This window comes from Littorina saxatilis, linkage group LG7 (assembly GCF_037325665.1).
Source record: "Littorina saxatilis isolate snail1 linkage group LG7, US_GU_Lsax_2.0, whole genome shotgun sequence".
Taxonomy (NCBI): Eukaryota; Metazoa; Mollusca; class Gastropoda; order Littorinimorpha; family Littorinidae; genus Littorina; species Littorina saxatilis.
The window spans coordinates 43346340-43352339 of NC_090251.1; the positions used below are offsets into that span (position 1 = coordinate 43346340).

Genomic DNA, 6000 nt, shown 5'->3' on the forward strand with positions numbered 1-6000 from the left:
GACGCATTTTCTGACATGATTAATAACCTTAATTCTATATTCTTTTTCTTTGTTCTTGCATTCTTTGTGATTGACATGCACACACACACGCGCGATCACCCCTTCCCTACCCCTTTCTCCCCCTCTTCCTTTTCTGTTCTACTTTATTCAAACACGCACGTACGACCTCAGGAGCGCAAGAACTTAGCTTGATGTTCTTGGCTTAGCTTGGACCGTTGACAGTCTCTTTGTTTTTGGATTTAGAACTATATTGAACTTCGATTTATCGATATTTACAGTGGCCGTGGACGAACAAGATACACAACTGAAGAAGAATAATGAAAGGCTGAACGCATCGCATGCTCTGTTTGCTTCAAACACATGACAGGAAGCAAAACGCCAAAAGGAATGACCCAGAAAGAAATTGGCGTTAATAGCGTTAAAAGCGTCGTTCCACAGGAGCTTGTATCAATGTGCCGGGTCGATTGAAGTACCCTACACCTTTGGCCTTACAATAATATCCTTATAACAATAAGGCCAAAGGTGCAGGGTACAGTGGATCCCCTCTTTCAACACCTCCACAAATCTGAGAAAATCAGGTCTTAAAAAGGAGGGAGTCTTAAAATGGGGGTAAATTTACAGACGTTATGAACAGAGAATCTGAAAAATTACGGTCTTAAAATGGGGGGGGGGGGGGGGTCTTAAACGGGGGAGTCTGAAAAAGGAGGTTCCACTGTACTTCAATCCACCAGCACATTGATACAAGCTCCTGTGGAACGACGCTTTTGACGCTAACGCCAATTTCTTTCTGGGTCATTCCTTTTGTCATTACATTTAGTCAAGTTTTGACTAAATGTTTTAACGTAGAGGGGGGAATCGAGACGAGGGTCGTGGTGTATGTGCGTGTGTGTGTGTGTGTGTCTGTCTGTGTGTGTGTGTGTGTAGAGCGATTCAGACTAAACTACTGGACCGATCTTTATGAAATTTGACATGAGAGTTCCTGGGTATGAAATCCCCGAACGTTTTTTTCATTTTTTTGATAAATGTCTTTGATGACGTCATATCCGGCTTTTCGTGAAAGTTGAGGCGGCACTGTCACGCCCTCATTTTTCAACCAAATTGGTTGAAATTTTGGTCGGGTAATGTTCGACGAAGCCCGGACTTCGGTATTGCATTTCAGCGTGGTGGCTTAAAAATTAATTAATGACTTTGGTCATTAAAAATCTGAAAATTGTAAAAAAAATGTTTTTTATAAAACGATCCAAATTTACATTTATCTTATTCTCCATCATTTGCTGATTCCAAAAACATATAAATATGTTATATTCGGATTAAAAACAAGCTCTGAAAATTAAATATATAAAAATTATTATCAAAATTTAATTTTCCAAATCAATTTAAAAACACTTTCATCTTATTCCTTGTCGGTTCCTGATTCCAAAAACTTATAGATATGATATATTTGGATTAAAAACACGCTCAGAAAGTTAAAACGAAGAGAGGTACAGAAAAGCGTGCTATCCTTCCCAGCGCAACTACTACCCCGCTCTTCTTGTCAATTTCACTGCCTATGCCGTGAGCGGTGGACTGACGATGCTACGAGTATACGGTCTTGCTGCGTTGCATTGCGTTCAGTTTCATTCTGTGAGTTCGCCAGCTACTTGACTAAATGTTGTATTTTCGCCTTACGCGACTTGTTTTGCTTCCTGTCATGGGTTTGAAGCAAACAGAGCATGCGAAGCGTGCAGCCTTTCATTCTAGGGCCATGAGCCCTAGTACTTCGCTGGCGTTGGCTCACATGTATGTATAGCTGAAAGCTTATGGGTGTCGGCAGGCGTTTGCGCATGCGCTTATGTCGTCATCAGTTTGTGTACACAGAAAGTTGTGACATCCGTCACCCTATGGGAGGGGTGAAGGCAAAATTGGTCATCACTGAGTTTGTGTAACACAGGAAGTTGTGAATTACAAAATTGTTCAACAAAAACATCAGAGATCGAATTGTGCAGGGTCAACCGCAACAAACTCAAACCGAGCCATGCATACTTACCTATATTTGAGTGACTTATATACCAACATTTTTATTTCTTATTTTCAGCACAGGTGTAGGAAAAATCATGAACCAAAATGTTATTTATTTTCTAATTTAACATTTTTTTTACAAATGTGACCATGTTCTTTTAAACAAACAGTGACATTAAACATTGTTATGTTAAAAAAAAGAAAAAAGAAAAAAAGCTTTTGCGCACAAATCAGAAAATACATTGTACATTTTACTAAACCGTGAGTGTCTGTGGCAAAGCCCGACCGAGGAAATTGCACTGGTTTTATTTTTAGATCAGTGGGAAATTTTCAAGAACAGACGCTTGCATTACGCGGACTACTACTTTTGGAGTGCCGCGGTGGTGAAGCCACAGAAATCGGTCATTGGCCGTGGCGCCGAGCAGTGCGCGCGGGGACCGGGACGATATTGTGCGGATCTTTTCTTTTGTTGGGAATTCCCGAACCGTCTCGGTGCAGCGCACTGATCTAAACTGAATAGTGGATTATTTTTAGATCAGTGCATGCTACAGGAGTACGGGAGACAACTCCAACTGACTAAATTTGTCGTCTGCTTTTGTTTTCGATACGAGACGAAGCACTGACTTATGCCGCTGAAAAAAACTGAAATCAGCATTAGATCAAACCGATCAACTTTTATCCAAATCATGCAGTTTGTAATCAAAGTAAGAGCTCTGAAGTTGTTCATGTTGATTTCTTTTTTGTGGTTTCTTTGAAAGTGAAACTAAACAAATACAACATTATACGCACACTGTGTTGAAGTATTTACTATATTATGTGTGTGTTCTACAGCGCCCGCGCGTGGGTGTGTGTGTGTGTGTGTTCGTGTGGGCGCATGACTTTGGGGTTCACATGGTTTGTTTGTTTGTTTCAGACCCACACCCATATACACACATTTCACATTTAAACCATTTGTCGGCCCCCTGTCGATATTTATCGACTAAGTTCCTTTGTGTTGCATTGTTGTGCAAGATGACTGAGTGTGTGCAAGAAACCACTTTGACCATTCACCTAAAAATTACATGAAGGAACGTCTGGGAACCTGCTGATTTGAATCAGCAAATTTTCTTTATCATTATGTCTACTTACATCGGAGTACAACATTCGGATTAAGCAAAGCAAAGCCCACGACCAGCTGAGTGTCTCGCGACTGGGGTGGGCTGTGATTGACCGTTGACCTCACCCCGGCATTGAAACAACAGAAGTGGAGGGGGTTATGACAAAGCAACTCTCCCGCTGAGAGGGACAGTTAGACACCGACACTTGGTACCTTTTTGTATCAGTGAACGAGCGCGGGCAGCCTCTACTGGAAGCGCTCTGGAGATAATGATAGGGTTTACTCTGTCGAGTCTTCATATCGAACCATTATTCTTGCGTGCTCCGCCGCTGGTGTTATGCAATATGTCTAGGTTTCACAAGAATTCCTTGTTTTGGTCACCGACACACTGAACATTTCTGTACGCGAAGAACTGTCACCATTGCATTTATTTTGCTCTTTTTCTCATTTTGTTCATGTTGTTTGAACACCGTGTTAACTATTTACAGGAACTTCGTAACTTGTTACTAAAACTAAAAGTTCCGCAGCAGAATCGTCACTGCATATGACATTTTGTTATTTCTTGCAATGTTTTTAATTGTTACTCGTTCTTCTCACTCTCTTCGTGTTGTTTTTACACTTTGCAAATAGTTGTGTTTGTGTGTGCTGTAAGTTCCTCACGAAACACATTTTCCGCCACTCTGCATTTGACATAATTTTAAAAATGTCGGGTCTTCTTTGTTTGAATTCTTCGCACTCTGTTCATATACATGTTACTCTGTATGTCTTCTTTGCAATAAAATGGGTATCTTTTACTCAAAGTTTCTCAACAGGGAGATCTTGCAGTGCATGTAACATTTCGTACTTTCGTACAGTATTCTTTGTTAGCTCATTTGTGGTCTTTTGCTCAAAGTTCTTCAACAGGGAGATCCAGCCCCATTGCATTTGACAATTTTCAATCTTTATTCGTCTGTTTATTTTTTGTTCGACTAATAACTTCATTGTTCTTCATTGCAAAACGTTGGGTGATCTTTTACTGCCTGCAGTGATGACCATATCACCAAGAAAATTACATGGTAATTTGCATCAAGATTGCAGTATATTTCAGCCGGCCAATGATTGACAGTGCACTGCATCAGATCTGCTCTCATTGCTTTACTTATCATTGCAAGGCTCAGAACAATTCATGGGAGCAGTGAGCTGTTTTATGCTATGACATAACTGAACCCAAGTGACCTGGATACCATTTTATTTTAAGGAACATCGCTTTGATGGTTTTATGTTATGTGCAGATTGCTCATTGTCATAATACATTAGTTGGGTGGCTGCTTCATCCGAGTCACCTTGTGTTACATGTTACTGTGATTATGTGTGGATTGGTGCTTCCTCCTTTTTAGTCACTTTTCTTCCACTGATGATACCGTGATTGAAGTTGCATTGCTGCTCCCACCTTTGATTCCCGTTTCAGTCGTTCATTTTTCTGTATATGAGTGGATTGGGGTAATTCAAATGACATAGTATACATTAATCAACATTAGACAATCAATGCCTTCAATACAGCAATTGCAGGCAGGATCAGGACATTTCCCATGGATGAATGCGTTCATATCATTGATTAAATTTGCGCATATTGCGCAAGTGAAACTTTACAACGAAGGGGTTGTTTTTTCAGTCATTTGAATTTAACAAATATTTTGATAGCTGTTGTGCATGAACTTTAGTTCGTCCACGACCATTCTACAAAGTTTCGAGTCTATAGGTAAAATGGTCGGACATTTACCTTTTCTCCAAAACTGAGGTGTTATCAAATTACACCTCCGAAATTGTCAATGGCGCGGAAGCTTTCCTGAATAGGCATGGCCTTGAACCCAGCTCTAACTGCTTTCTTCAGGTCACCAATGATCTAGGGGATGAGGCGTGTGTTTGTGCATACTCTAAAAATACGACTATGGCTGCACCATTGGAACCCCTTTCATGACCGTGCCTAAACATGGCAAAATACGGTATAAAGGAGTTAGTTTGATTTTACGTTGGAACGTTCTTTTATGCGGAGTTCCATTCTACGTTTTCAAAGTCGCACACACAACTAATCCCCCCTCCCCCCCCCCCCCCCCCCCCCCCCATGTTCTACAACATGTTTTGGCCCTGTTGATCTCTGATCAACCCTTTTTTCTTGTTATTATTCTTCAGTTGTGTATCTTGTTCGTCCACTGTAAATATCGATCCATCGAAGTTCTATATCCAAAAACAACGAGACTGCCAACGGTCCAAGCTAAGCTAAGAACATCAAGCTAAGTTCTTGTTACTAATTGTTTGTCTGTGCCCTTAAAAGACCGTTGGGTCGATATATTTGTGACTGTAACGTATTGTTTTGTTAATAACAAACGTTCCAACAACTTACCTTTCTTGTTTTTTTTATTCTATATAATTCTAGTTTTTTGTTTTGTCTATGTATATGCGTTCGATGAAGAAACCTTTCTTGGTTTGTTTGTTTGTTTGTTTGTTCGATTTTAATAATTTATACAGGTTTATCAGAGATGAAAATAATTTGTATTTGATGTACTGAAAGGGAAACTCATCTTTTTCTGTTAAAAAACACAGAGTTTTACTTACTGCAAATGTCAAACTACAACTATCACAATTCTCTTGCATTTGCACAGAAAGCTAGTAATCTTATTTCTCAGTTACTGTTACACTCACGGTACTGAGAAAAGATCATTAGTTTGAACGTAAATTCGAAAGTTCACTCTCCGCTGCTTGAAAAACGTTGTTGTTGTTGTTGTTGTTGCTGCTTGAAAAACGTTGTTGTTGTTGTTGTTGTTGTTGTTTGATTTTTCGGGTTTTTTTTTAATCAGTTACATTTTGAAGTAAGTCAACGTGGGATTGGTTGCCCTTTAAGTAAAAGCCTCCTTCTTGCGAAGTAAAAT

The 6000-nt window shown here is 39.8% G+C and overlaps 1 protein-coding gene across 1 annotated transcript in view; it reads left to right on the forward strand.

Moving 5' to 3' along the window:
• The window catches only part of LOC138971525 (uncharacterized), an 88873-nt gene that overhangs the window by 38290 nt on the left and 44583 nt on the right, over positions 1-6000 (forward strand). The window lies entirely within an intron of this gene.